Consider the following 15,318-nt stretch of genomic DNA (forward strand, 5'->3'; position numbering starts at 1 on the left):
TTTTTATTCTTTATTATTTTTTACCCTAAAATATTTTCTCCCTCTCATTGTACTCCTATGTCTGTGCTAATATTAATCTTTGGGTGAAATAAAGAAATTATACTTCTAATTTATATAGATGTGAATGCGTATGTATTTGAGCATGGTCATTAACTGTCTCTGTATATGGGACAGACAGAGGTGTGATTTGTATTGTCTTTTATTGATTGATGATTTTTCTATACCCATTCACCAGTGTTTTTAAATGATTTTTATTTGTGTAGCGCTTTTGGGAAATATAGAAAACATTGTTTACCTACTGTCCTTGAGGCAGATTATAAAGAAGTCATTATTATCAATGACATTGTCATTGTCGGTGTTGTGTTATCATTATCATTATTATTTTATCATCATCATTACTGGTAATTATGATTGTCATGATGACAGATAATCAAATTAAATGATGGGGTTACTGAGATGGAGTTGCATTGAAATAAAAGGTTAAAAAAAAAAAGAAAATATAAAGAACAAAATTTAAGTAGCTGTGTAAAGGGACGAAGAGCTAAGCTATTTAATAGGACCCTTCCATACCCTTTCCCCTCTAAACTGTAAATGATGGCAATAATAGAACACGGCAAGCATGAGAACTATAAATGTACAATAACTGGAGCAGTAACAGAAATGTTGGCAATAAAAAATAACAAAACAACATGAAAATAACAATAATTAGTGATTTCTTTGTAATAATGAGAATAACAACAAGGTAAAAGGCAAAATTGTGTGAAAGGTTGGGTATAGTCAAGTGAATATATCTCAGTATATTACTGGTACTTATTTGATCAAACCCAGCTAAAAAAAATTAATTTCAGTAATTTCCACAATACCAAAAAAAAAAAAAAAATTATTAAAAATGACAATAAAAAACAATGCAATAAAATGAACATTATAAAAAAATTAATTTTATCACAAAAATGACATGAAGACAGAAACAATTATAATGAGAATAAATTCTTTGATATAATAACACCTGTTGTATTATTAGTATAAATAGTAGTAGAATTTGTAGTACGAGAGGAAGAGTCAATGAAATGAATGAACAGATAAATAAACAAACAGATGAAGATGTATTGAAGAACTCACAGAGAGAGTGATTAGCTCCACACCTCGTACACACTCAGTACAGCAGCTTTCGCCGAGAAAATGTTAACACTCATCGAATTGATGGCGATTGAACGAGTAAAGAGATGCTTAGAATTATGCTTGTGTGAAGCGGCACGTCTGAACCTAGCTTGGAATATCACATGAATGCTAAGAAGAGCTGAGAAGAAGGTAGGGGGAGTCTAGAAAGAGTAATTCCTTTTTAAAACAATCACTTGGGGATAAAGAAAAACAGAGTGAAAGATAAAATCTATAAATATAACTAAAATCTGATGTTGAATTTATTGAAACGTGAATGGAAAATACATATATTTGAATTAAATTTAAGATTTGAAAAAAAACTTGAGTGGGAGAGAATTAAAACTGTTTATATTTATTTTAGAAAAAATTATTATTAGTGTTGTTGACATAAATAGCTGAAGCAACAAATACCTGGAAAATAACATGCAAACAAAATGTAAATGAAAAGATTTCCTCACAAATAACTGTTTGATTTACTATGTCAATATTTTAGTAAATATGTGGTGAGTGTTGAAGAGGAAGAGGGTATGTCAACAACAACACACTTTCATTTCCTGGTTGTAATAATATAATTTCACTTACGTTGCAAATACTCTTCAGAAAGGCATGAATGCCACATAATGCTACCCTTGCCCCATATCAAATTTGTGACTTTGTACCAGTATAAGAAATCAATAATTTCTAAATATATAGGTGCTTATCATGGAGGAGGCAGTAACTGCTTGGAAAGTGAAGCCTGTGATTTGGTTTCAATTCCTGATTGAAATTAACTCATTTTACTTAATAAAAATATAAGAAAGGCATGAATATCATACAATCTCATTCCACTCCTATAATTTTGAAGCCTTGCGTCTATGTATAAAATCATTATTAGTAAATATTTACACATATTATCTAAAAAGTTATTTTATATAAGGGTGCAAGGACTCAAAAATCTAGGAGAATAGAAAAGGGTTGATGTGACATTAATGCTGTATGAAGGGACTTAATATAAATGAAATAAAAAATTTTCAACTCCAGATCTAAATTTGGTAAAGAGTACAACCAAAGTGTAAATAAGACTAGATCAACTCTGACTGATAAATGCATTCAAATTGAATTAAATTAAAAATATGAAATAAATTATAACTATCTAATATTAGTAGTAAATGGTAAAACTAAATACTAATGCTTTAATATTAACAATATTAATTGATTTACCTTTGCAAATAATGTTATTAAAAAACAAATTACCATTTCATTGTTAACTCTTGAAAAATCCAATTCTTGTGTAAGTATTCTTTTTAATTTTGGCACAAGGCCAGCATTATTTTTTTTTGTTTTTGTTTTCGAGAGGAAGGGGAAGTCGCTTACATTGCCACCCCACCACTGAGCTTGGTTACATTTGAACTCAGAGCATAAAGAACTGGAAGAAATGCCTCTAAGCATTTTGTCCTGTGTGATAATTCTTTTAGCTAGCTACCCTCATAATAATAATAATCCTTTCTACTAAAGACACAGGCCTGAAATTTTGGAGGAGGGGACCAGTCAATCACATTGACACCAGTGCTTCACTGGTACTTAATTTATTGACCCTGAAAGGATGAAAGGCAAAGTCGACCTCAGCGGAATTTGAACTCAGAGCATAGAGGCAGATGAAATACCACCAAGCATTTCGCCTAGCAAGCTATGATTCTGCCAGCTCACTGCTTTAATGATGATGATGATGATAATAATAATAATAATTCTTTCCATTATAGGCACAAGGCCTGACATTTAGGAGGAGGAGGTGTTGATTACATCGACCTCAGTACACAACTGGTATTTATTTTATTAACCCTTGAAAGGATGAAAGGCAAAGTTGATCTTGGCGGAATTTGAACTCAAAAATTGAAGAGCCAGAAGGAATACTGCTAAGGATTTTGAGGTAACAATTCTGCCAGCTCACCACCACCATATTCCTGTCTAAATATTAAAGATATAATATTTTAATATCCCATAACTGAAGGCTGAAGATTTAGATTTATCATGCTATATTTCAATGGCATCTGTTAATTACTTTTCAAACCTTAATTCAAGTGTATTTAGGTCTCATGGGGTTAAGAAGAAAGGTATTTCTTCTATGTCAATACAAAGAATGCATTGCAAGTGAGAGGCATCAACCATTTATCTCAATTAACTTATGTATGAGAGTAGGCAATTATATCGATTAAACTTGTCCTTTTGTTTTCAAGTGATTATATTAATTAGTCCGAAGAGGAGAGTTAAACAGAGGCCATAACCTTTTCAGACCTCAGACCTTCATATATTGAAAAACAGGGATAACTAGATGTTTATGTAGCTAATGATGTTGATTTTAAACTCTTGCAGAAAAAAAAAAAAAAACATGACCAAGGAGTTAGGGAGGAATACGGTTAGGGGAGAAAAAGATTTAGCTACTAATTTAGTTCAGGATATGAATTGAAGGAAGTAAATTAAGTTTCTTTTGAGCTATTTCTATTCCTTTCTGTCATTCATACTGGTACAATTTCTGTCCCTCCATAAATTATCTGTAAAGAGATGGTTTCTACCAGTATTTAACATATATTATGAAGGACCCTTTATTGTAGTTATTTGATCTACCAGAATTAGCATGTAAACCTTCACTAAATTACATCTTACTGTTTTTTAAAAAGAAAGGCTGGGCATATATTAGATAAAACAGTTTTAGATATTCTTTTATTTTTTTACTTGCTTCAGTCATTTGACAGTGGACATGCTGGAGCACTGCCTCAAAGGGTCTTAGTCGAAGAAATCAACCCCAGGACTTATTCTTTGTAAGCCAAGTACTTATTCTATCGGTCTCTTTTACTGAACCACTAAGTTACAGGAATCTACACACATCAACATCAATTGTCAAGCGATGGTGGGGGGACAGACACAAAGACACACATGCATAAATATATATATATATATATATATATATATATATATATATATATATATAATGGGCTTCTTTCAGTTTCTGTCTACCAAATCTACTAACAAGGCTTTGGTCAGCCTGAGGCTATAGTCCAAGGTGCCATGCAGTGGAACTGAACCCAGAACCATGTGGTTGGGAAGCAAGCTTCTTATCACACACCCCTTTTAAAATGAAGGGATAGTTACAGCTCAAATACTTTTGATTATAAACAACAATATTATATTATATGTAATTAAGGCCAATCCACGTAAGACTGCCCTTGATACAAACTTCCAAATTTTCATGTTAATTTATGTACCAAACATCAGCTTAAGAATGACAGTTATTTTAGTAAATTCCTAATTATTTTCAATATTATTTAAAATGAAAGGCAGTGTACTTAAAAAAAAAAAAATACAGTCATGGAAAGCTTAAGTAATGATGCATTGAATCATAAACTTTTATAGGACAAAAAGAAAAAAACCAAAGAAATTCTATCTTTAATTTCAATTTATATTTAATTTACCAAAATTAGTAAATGGGTATGAAGTATTTGTAAATTTACACACTATTTTACTGTCAACTCTTAATAGTTGATGATTTATTTAGATTCTGACTATTCAATACTGAATATGTTCAAATATTGTTCCAAATCTAAAGGTAAGTGGTAACCGTTGATCTCACAGTTAAATATTGAATGAATTCTTCTCAAAACATTATTCAAATACTGTCAAGTCTGTTATGTTATTTAAGTGTCAACCACATATTTTTAAATGTCTCATAGACAGGAATTTACAGCTTAATTATGTGTGTGTGTCTAGCTCTAGCAGTGGTCTGCCCTTGGGTAGGTCCTGTGCATGTGAACCTTCTTCAGCACACTCTATATGACCTGGGTTGGCCTGTACACTCCTCTGCCACCATGAAGTAAATTACTAGAACTACTGCAACCATGACTAGATTTGGGATGAATACTGGAGTGGTTTCCCATTGCCATCTCCAGGCAGGTGGGATTTGAACTCAGAATGTAGAGAGGTGGAAGATATACCATAAAACATTTCCACTAATGTACCAACAATTCTGACACTCTACCACCCACAGAGCAATGTAAAATGAAAAGTTTTGCTCAAAAACATAACATGCTACCTAGTTCAGGAATTGAATGTATGATCTAGTGAATGTGAGTGTAACATCCCAACCACCAAGCCATGCTTATATATATATATATATATATATATATATATATATATATATATATAGAGAGAGAGAGAGAGAGAGAGAGAGATACATACATACATACATACATACTTCATGCATCAAGCAGTAAGGAAACTCTCCTGATAAAGAAACCAATCTATCACTATATCTGTCAATATTTAATTCTAGATTAAAATATACAACTCTTAATTAAGAAGAATTAGGAAAATATCAGTAACTCTTATCAGTTTGATTGAAAATTTTAAAACATGTTGAGCTTGGTATTCATGCTTTTAAGAACACTGATAAGTAATGTATTTATACAACAGAAATGTTGTATACTATAACTAGAATCTTTTATCTATCATCTTTTACTTGCTTCAGTCATTAGCCTGCAACCATGCTGGAGCACCACTGCTTTGAAGGATTTTTAATCAAATGAACTGACCCCATACATATATATGTGTGTGTGTGTGTGTGTGTGTTAAACTTAACCGCTTTAATCTTGAATAATAATATGTATTTCTGTGTGTGTGTGCATGTTTGTGCCTATGTGTTAAGTGACCAATCTGTTATATTGCCATACAGTTTCATAATATCATTGGGATGCTGTACACTTCATTAGGAACATGACATGAATGAATGATGCCAGTGGGCTGCTTTCATTACTTCTGTGAGGAAACATGCAACATAAATCATTCTCTATATAGTAATTTTGTTATGCTTTTGGAGATTTTAAAAACATATATTGGTGAAGGGATATTTTTATACATGTATGTATGTATATATGTGTGTGTGTGTGTGTGTGTGTGTGTGTGTGTGTGTGTGTGTGTGTGTGTGTGTGTGTGCGTACTTAAAACACACATGCATGTGCAGAATATCTGCCCATCTCTTCTGTAAGTGTACAGATTTACAAACATCCACAGGCAATGTGATTATTATCAAACTATTATTTAGATAGCATTGACATGTGTACATTACTCCCACCAACACTTCTATCACACAACCACTGATTTTATTTAAACATTCAAGTATAAAAGCTTGCTGAAGTGTCTGTCACTCTATTCTCTTTAATGACTTGATATAGAATAGCTGTCTTTGCCATCTACGTTCATTCTCATTTCACTCTCAACATTATATTATGTTTTCCAATGTAAGTGATATTGTTCTTGTAAAGTAACCCAGGTTTGATTTTCTTCAATGGTAAAGAAGTAACCTATCAAATACTTGTGAGTGATGCACAAATTCAGTATTCCGAACGTATGGACCACTTTGATCTGGGGGGGCCTGTATAAATTCCTGTTTTACAGATGTTGCTTATATTAACCTTTTGGCATTCAGATTACTCGGTCAAATGTAATTCTTATTGATTTACAGTGTTTTGAATTGATCATGTATTATTTTATGGCTCCAAGGTTTTGATAATGTGATTGTTTATTTTCAGAATGACTTGTGTAGGATAGGTGTGAAAGGTGAATTCGGCCTGTTTGAGCATAACACAGATAGAATATTAGGACTTGATATGGCTAGCTTAAATGCTAAAGGGTTAAAGTATATAACCACATTGAAGCATAGAATATGGAGGTGCAGTACAAAAATAGAGTTTGTTATGTTATGCGGTAGCCGCTTTCGTATAATATTCATATATGACAATGACAATAATAACAATGAGTTTAGAAAGAAGATAAAACTGAAAGGAATTCAATAAAGACTTTTTATTATTTTATGAAATATCAATTCAGACACAGACTATATTATATTCATATTAAGATCTTGCCCTCAATTGTCACTCATTCAATTACTTGCCTAATGTTCAAGTAGAATCAATGAGGGAATTAAATCAGCAAAGTTCAGTTGCTTTTATTATTGTTGAGTTTGCAAGGCTAGCTTGGATAGGCTAATGGCACAGAAATAGATAATGCTTAGGAGCTACAGAAGTAGTCTTTACTGAAGGATATTCGATCCACTAGAAATAATAACCAAATCTTCCTTATGTCACTCCTAATAATCTTAAAAGAAAAGACAGGATGACCAAAGCTGAAGTACCTTTGACCACAGGTCTGCTTGATCAGAGAAGACCTAGAGTTAAACATCAAATAGTTAAGATAACTTATAAATCCATCACCACAGATATGTAGACTTGAGATGTCTTTGGTGTTTCAATTGGGTAATGCCTTCTTTGCATATACTGAAATGAATTTCATTTATCATGACATCACCTATAACCATCTTATTATAAAATATAGAGACTCAAAGTAGGTAATTTTGATAGAAATTTGCTAAGGGTAATTTTGCTTCTGGTTATACAGAGTAGGTTAAGAAGTATGTGGAAGTTTCTCACTGGCTTAACACTAGTTAATGTTATGCTTTTGCTTTCACTAACAAGAATAGTGCTAATTTGCAATTGGTTGTGAATGTAAGGACAATGCAAGTGTTAAAAGTGTTTTATCTTACCTCAGCAGAGGATATGTACTCCAGGATTTGTGTAGGATCATTATGGAGAAAGTTCACACAGCTCTATATAACTGATGTTTATTTCTGCAAAGCAGCTTCACTCTGTATGAGTGTAAACCTTTGCATTTATGACTTGTAGGTGGCAAGAAAGCAGACAGACAACCTAGCAGAAAGATTCCTACACATTCAAACCTTCACTAATACTTGCATTCTTAATTACATATATTAAACGTACGCACATATTTTTTATAAGCATACACATACATTTATCAAAAACACTTTCCCAAGCTACACATACTAAACACATATACTTCTCCACAGCAAAACACTTAACAAAGCACACATATACACACACAACTCTGAAGAGACAAAGTTTCAGTTTGTGTCAGTTTTATTGTATTACTTTCCTCAGCATTGTCCCGACAAGAACGTCAACTAATCAAACCTATTGAACAGAACAGCTAGGTTTACAATGAACTAATCAATATATACATGGTGATTGGTGGTGGCAGGGAGATTTTGTGTATCTGAGAATGTGGTTCCGTGCACACATGAGTATATGGTGTGTGTGTGTGTGTCATGAAGAACAAGCTTGTTATCTGTTCTATGAAAGCATTGTAAACTGCAAGCAATTTGTAATTGTTGTCAATAATAGTGATGCTACTGATAATGACAATAATGAATATAGATAGATATGTGCATGTGATGCTATTTGACAAGTATGTTTGATATATGTGTATGCACATGAGTATGAATGCACACGTTTGTGCCATGAAGACAAATAGTGTGATTGAAGACAATTCTCATTATGTGCAGGGCTATGTGCTAATGTAAACCAACGTGTGTTGTTGTGTATATGCATCTGGGTGTACGTGTACTGAATACAAATTATATTTATATAAATATATGTAACTATTAGAATGCTAACGATTCATTGAGTGTACATGCTTGTGTATTTGTATGCATTTACAAGTATCTTTATGCATATACCTGTATGTGGGTATCATGATGACAAAAGGTGTTGTCTGTTGTATATAATAAAAATGCTTTGTTTCTAGGTGGGAGCTTGTGTGCTTGTGCATATGTCTGCACACTGTCATATGGGTGAATGAGCCGAGTGCTGAATGAAAACACTATTACCCTTTCTAGTAGTTGTTATTTATTGATGACAGAGTAAATTAAATACAAATCTTTTCAACATCGTTTGCTAGAATGAATTTACACTCTTTTCTTTAATGAATGTATGGTCTTTAACCAAACTGTATGAATTGGGAAAACAAAGAATTTTACAAATGGATGATGTTTCATAATAATAGCCTTATGAACATGAAGCCGAACTGCTAACTTGAATCTTATTTTCCAACAGAGAAAGATTAGGAAAATAAGAGCAATGTATCTTTCCTACAGCAATAATTTAAAAAACACAACCTCCTGATTCAACAGCCCTGCACACCAAACTCTTCAGATGTCAAGACTTCTACTGAACAAAAATTTCCAAAAACATTAATCAATTAGTTAGGAAAATTAAAGGTAATGCAATGCTTCGTGTATATCAGATATGTTTGTATATGGAACCATAGACCCTTTTTGGTCATGAATGACCATGAGATTGCACCTAGAAAGATACCCACTGAGGAACAAGTCTGGGCAAGGTTGTTTATAGAAGACCAGCAGTCGCCCATGCATAAGATCTTCTCCTCTCCACACCACTAATATTATCCAAGGAAAGGCAGAGGCTGATACAGCTTGTCACCAGTGATGTTGCAACTCATTTCTACAGCTGAATGAACTGGAGTAAAGTGAAATAAAGTGTCTTCCTAAAGAATACAACTCACTACCTCATGATTGCAAGTCCAATGCTCTAACCACTGAGCCATGTGCCCATATCCACTGTTAATAATATAAATAAACCTTGAAAATATCTAGTCTCACAGCTTAAAAACTTATCAGGTAAATTTTCTCGGCACATGAAGAATGATAACTCCACTATCAGATTTTAGAGCTTATTGGCCCTTCTTTAGGTGGACACATATTCACTTGTAGCTTATGTTTAGAAGTAAACAATCAAGAACAGACAAACGAAGTTTATTTACTCTCTCTTTTACTCTTTTACTTGTTTCAGTCATTTGACTGCGGCCATGCTGGAGCACCGCCTTTAGTCGAGCATATCGACCCCAGGACTTATTCTTTGGAAGCCTAGTACTTATTCTATCGATCTCTTTTGCCGAACTGCTAAGTTACTGGGACGTAAACACACCACCATCGGATGTCAAGCGATGGTGGGGGAACAAACACAGACACACAAACACACACACACACACACACACACACACACACACACATATATATATATATATATATATACTTAGAGACAAGTTACTTGAAGCATTTAACGAAATAGAAGGGGATATAGCATCATACAACGTGGAAGACAATTGGAGATTTCTGCGGGACAACCTGTTGAAAGCCACCGACCAGATTTGTGGGTGGTGTAAGGTCCCCTCCCGACCCAGAGTAACGTGGTGGTGGAACAAGGAGATAGACAGGGCTATTAGACAAAAGAAACAGGCTTGGAAGGACTGGAAGAACGGTGGTAGCAGGGAATTGTACCAATGTGCCAGAAGGGAGGCTAGGCGACAGGTTTATTTAGCCAGAGGGGAAGCAGATAAGAAAAGATTTGCCAATGTTCTGCGCCGTGAGGACCAAAGACTCGAGGTATTTCGTGTTGCAAGACAGTGTAGGAGAGAGAATAGTGATGTTGTAGGAGAGAAATGTGTTCGCATGGATGATGGTACGCTTGCACTAAATCAGGATGCAAAGAAAGAGGTCTGGAGATGCCACTACGATAGATTGCTTAATAAAGAGAATGAATGGGAGGAAGAGAGCCTGCCGTATGTCGACCCAATAGAGGGACCAGCTATCCAAGTTGATAGTACCAGGGTAGATAAAGCAATTAAGAGTATGAAGACCGGGAAAGCCCCCGGCCCATCAGGAATCACTGCAGAGATGCTCAAAATATCTGGCAGTGTTGGCTATAGCCTAGTCACCCGTATTACGAACCAGGTGATACACGAAGGAGTCATACCCAATGACTGGTGTAGCAGCATCATAGTCAACTGCTACAAAGGTAAAGGTGACGCTTTAGATACAAATAATTACAGAGGCATCAAGCTGTTAGATCAGGTTATGAAAGTTACAGAGAGGGTCATAGCCCAACTAATTAGGGAGCGAATCAATTTAGATGAGATGCAGTTTGGGTTTGTGCCAGGTAAAAGCACTACTGATGCCTTATTTCTAGTGAGACAGCTGCAGGAGAAATACCTAGCTAAGGATAAACCTCTGTACCTGGCTTTCGTTGACATGGAGAAAGCCTTTGACAGGGTCCCCCGATCCCTTATCTGGTGGTCAATGAGGAAACTTGGGATAGAAGAATGGTTAGTGAGAGCTGTGCGAACCATGTACAGAGATGCTGCCAGTAAGGTGAGGGTTGGAAATGAGTACAGCAATGAATTCCGGGTAGAGGTAGGGGTCCACCAAGGTTCCGTCCTCAGCCCCCTCTTATTTATCATAGTCCTCCAGGCAATCACAGAGGAGTTCAAGACAGGTTGCCCCTGGGAGTTCCTCTATGCTGATGACCTTGCCCTAATTGCGGAGTCACTATCAGAACTAGAGGAGAAGTTTCAGGTGTGGAAGCAAGGTCTATAATTGAAGGGCCTTAGAGTCAACCTAGCTAAAACCAAAATCCTAATAAGTAGGAAGGTAGATAAAACACAAACCCCTTCAGGTAGATGGCCCTGCTCAGTATGTAGAAAAGGAGTAGGTAGTAACTCTATAAGATGTACCCGGTGCAAGCTATGGACACATAAGAGGTGCAGCAACATCAAAGGCAGGTTAACTAGCAAGTTAGTTTTTGTTTGTGGCAGATGTTCAGGTGCAATAAAGACTGTAAACAAACAGGAAACAACTTCTATCTCATTCCAGGGTGAAAAACTAGAGGTAGTCGATAGCTTCCGCTATCTGGGCGACCAAGTTAGTAGTGGGGGTGGGTGCGCTGAAAGTGTAGCTGCTAGAATAAGAATAGCCTGGGCAAAGTTTAGAGAGTTCTTACCCCTGCTGGCGACAAAGGGACTCTCACTCAGAGTAAAAGGCAGACTGTATGACGCATGCGTACGAACAGCCATGCTACATGGCAGTGAAACATGGGCTGTAACTGCTGAGGACATACGTAAGCTCGCAAGGAATGAAGCCAGTATGCTCCGTTGGATGTGTAATGTCAATGTGAATACCCGTCAGAATGTAAGTATCTTGAGAGAAAAGCTGAACATTAGAAGCATCAGTTGTGGTGTGCAAGAGAGACGATTGCACTGGTATGGACATGTGGTGAGAATGGATGAGGATAGCTGCGTGAAAAAGTGTCACACCCTAACAGTTGAGGGAACCCGTGGAAGAAGTAGGCCCAAGAAGACCTGGGCTGAGGTGGTGAGTCAAGACCTTCGTACATTGGGCCTCACCGAGGCGATGACTACTGACCGAGACCTTTGGAAATGTGCTGTGCGTGAGAAGACCCGGCAAGCCAAGTAAGATCGTTGCCAGTGCCCCTGGACTGGCTCTTGTGCGGGTGGCACATGAGATGCACCATTTTGAGCGTGGCCGTTGCCAGTACCGCCTGACTGGCTCCCGTAGGATTTTCGAGTGAGATCGTTGCCAGTGCCCCTGGACTGGCTTGTGCGGGTGGCACATAAAAGACACCATTTTGAGCGTGGTCGTTTTCGTGTGGGTGACACGTAAAAGCACCCACTACACTCTCTGAGTGGTTGGCGTTAGGAAGGGCATCCAGCTGTAGAAACTCTGCCAAATTAGATTGGAGCCTGGTGTTGCCATCCGGTTTCACCAGTCCTCAGTCAAATCGTCCAGCCCATGCTAGCATGGAAGGCGGACGTTAAACGATGATGATGATGATGATATATATATATATATATATATATATACATATATATATACGACGGGCTTCTTTCAGTTTCCCTCTACCAAATCCACTCACAAGGCTTTGGTCAGCCCGTGGCTATAGTAGAAGACACTTGCCCAAAGTGCTATGCAGTGGGACTGAAACCGGAACCATGTGGTTGGTAAGCAAGCTACTTACCACACAGCCACTCCTGCGCCTATTATTATTTAAATTTATACAACTATTTGGAAGCAAGTATTGTTGATCACAGGTTTCCAATGAATCAGTCACTGAATTCCAACATTTCTGATGTCAAGAATAACTCAATGCAAAGAACTTTATCTCACAAAGAACTTCATTCAAAGAACATTAGATTTTTCAATGATGTTCAATATCTTCCTCAAAAAGCTGTACATCTACACATACAACTGATTTCTACACAATTTCTCTCTACCAAATTCCACTCACAAGGTATTAGCAAACCTGAAGCAATGGTTGGTAGAAGACATTGCCCAAGGTGCTATGCAGTGGAATCAAGTCCAGAATCATGTGGTTATAAATGAACTTCTCGACCATTCAGAAATTAAGGATTGACAAACAAAATTAACTGGAATGTTACTTAATATGTTTGAAGCATACTTATAATATAAACATTGAGTGGCTTGCTTACCAACCACATGGTTTCGGGTTCATTCCCACTGAGTGGCACCTTGGACAAGTGTCTTCTACTATAGCCTCAGGCCGACCAAAGCCTTGTGAGTGGATTTGGTAGACAGAAACTGAAAGACGCCTGTTGTATATATATGTGTGTGTGTGTGTGTGTGTGTGTGTGCGTGCGTGTGTATGTTTGTGTGTCTGTATTTGTCCCCCCCCCACATCACTTGACAACCGATGGTGGTGTGTTTACATCCCCGTAACTTAGAAGTTTGGCATAAGAGACCAATATAATAAGTACTAGGCTTCCAAAGAATAATTCCTGGGGTCGATTTGCTCAACCAAAGGTGGTGCTCCAGCATGGTTGTAGTCAAATGACTGAAACAAGTAAAAGAGTAAAAGAATTACTCCCTACAAAGGTGGCAAGCTGGCAGAATTGCTAGCATACTGGGAAAAATGCTTAGTGGTATTGCATCCATCTTTACATTCCGATTTCAAATTCTGCTGAGGTCAACTTTACCTTTCATCCCTTTTGGGGATAAGATAAGTACCAGTTGAAAACTGGGGTCGATGTAATCAACTTACTCTCTCCCTTGAAATTGCTGGCCTTGTACCAAAATCTGAAACCAGTATTACTCCACACAAAGAAATATCCAGCTTCCATAAAATTGTACTATAACTCTGAGAAAGGTCACTGAGTGCTGATAATGTTTGGATATCTCAGTTAATAGTAGTACTCTTGGTGATATTCATCTCCTCTCCAGTAACCAATGGGAGAATTTGAGCCTGGTAGTACAATTTAATAAAGCATTTGTCAGTTAAAAAAGAGCCACTACAGAATTAACTCACCAGTTAGATATACCCTAATCTCATTGACATAGCACTCTACCATCTTAAATCAGGAAAGGTAATGTACATCAAGACAATGTGATTATAGCTGGCATTCCTTTGACAATTGATCTGCTTGATCAGAGTTCACCTAAAACTAAACAATAAGAACAATATTGTTGCTACCTAAATTAATTCCTGGTACTTGATCATCATCTCTTATAAGAGATGACTAAACTAGCTGTCTCTTAAAGAAGTAAATTAATATATAAAATAATACAAGTATAATATAACAAAATATATAAATAAATATAATATAATATCTAGTCATCTCTTAAGTAAATTAATATATCTCAGCATTATGAAATCGAATTTTGTTTTGATTCTAATAAACAGAAAATCCTTGATACTTTATCATTTAAATGCTAAAGAGACTTCTAAATTACTTTGTATAATTGTACAAAAATGGATGTTTACGTACTTAATGTAGTGAGATGAAAAGTTTTTAACTAATTAACATCCAGAATAAGGGAAAAAATGATTATCTTACTGACTAATCTCAATATTAATTAAAAATACAATGTTGTCTGATTTTTGATACAACTGTGACAACTCCAGACATGTTTCTATGGTATTAAACCTCATCAACATTAAAGCCAGATCTTAAAATGATGACAAAGAATATAAGATTTTAGTGATTAAACACTGAGTGAGGTGATAACTGAAAAGAATGGTGGGGAAAATACTCAAAGATACTTGCTGCATGAAATCAAATAGTAAAATAGTAAAGTAAAATATTTAATCCTTCAGCATTTAAACTGACCATATCTAACCTAAATATTCTGCCTGTTTTATGTTCAGAATGGCAAGATCTGGCCTCTCACAACAGCCCTACAATGTTGCTTTAAAATTAAACAATCATATCATTGAAGTTTCAAAATCTTTGAGATAATGCATGACTAATTCAGAACAATGTGAATAAAAAATCATTACACTTGACAGAATAATTTGAATGCTAAAGAGTTACTGAAGTGAATCAAGAAATTTTAATTAATTAAAATTATGTGCATAATGGTGAAAAGAAAAATTATTACATTAAAGACTAATTCTGGTTAAGACAGACAGAGGAGACAACCCTAAATATAAATTAATTAAAATAATGAAA

The 15,318-nt window shown here is 35.7% G+C and overlaps 1 protein-coding gene across 4 annotated transcripts in view; it reads right to left on the minus strand.

Moving 5' to 3' along the window:
* Nucleotides 1–15,318, minus strand: part of LOC106872261 (cyclic nucleotide-gated channel beta-3) — an 846,337-nt gene that overhangs the window by 236,727 nt on the left and 594,292 nt on the right. Inside the window, exon 1 of one of the 4 annotated variants that reach the window (XM_014919185.3) lies at nucleotides 1,120–1,942. The exons of the other annotated variants lie outside the window; for them this stretch is intronic. The gene's annotated coding sequence lies outside the window, so the exon portion shown is untranslated. Of the gene's footprint in view, nucleotides 1–1,119; nucleotides 1,943–15,318 lie in introns of those variants that run through there. 4 annotated transcript variants of the gene reach the window in all.

The sequence above is a fragment of the Octopus bimaculoides genome, chromosome 1 (assembly GCF_046866305.1).
Source record: "Octopus bimaculoides isolate indiv1 chromosome 1, ASM4686630v1, whole genome shotgun sequence".
Classification (NCBI taxonomy): Eukaryota; Metazoa; Mollusca; class Cephalopoda; order Octopoda; family Octopodidae; genus Octopus; species Octopus bimaculoides.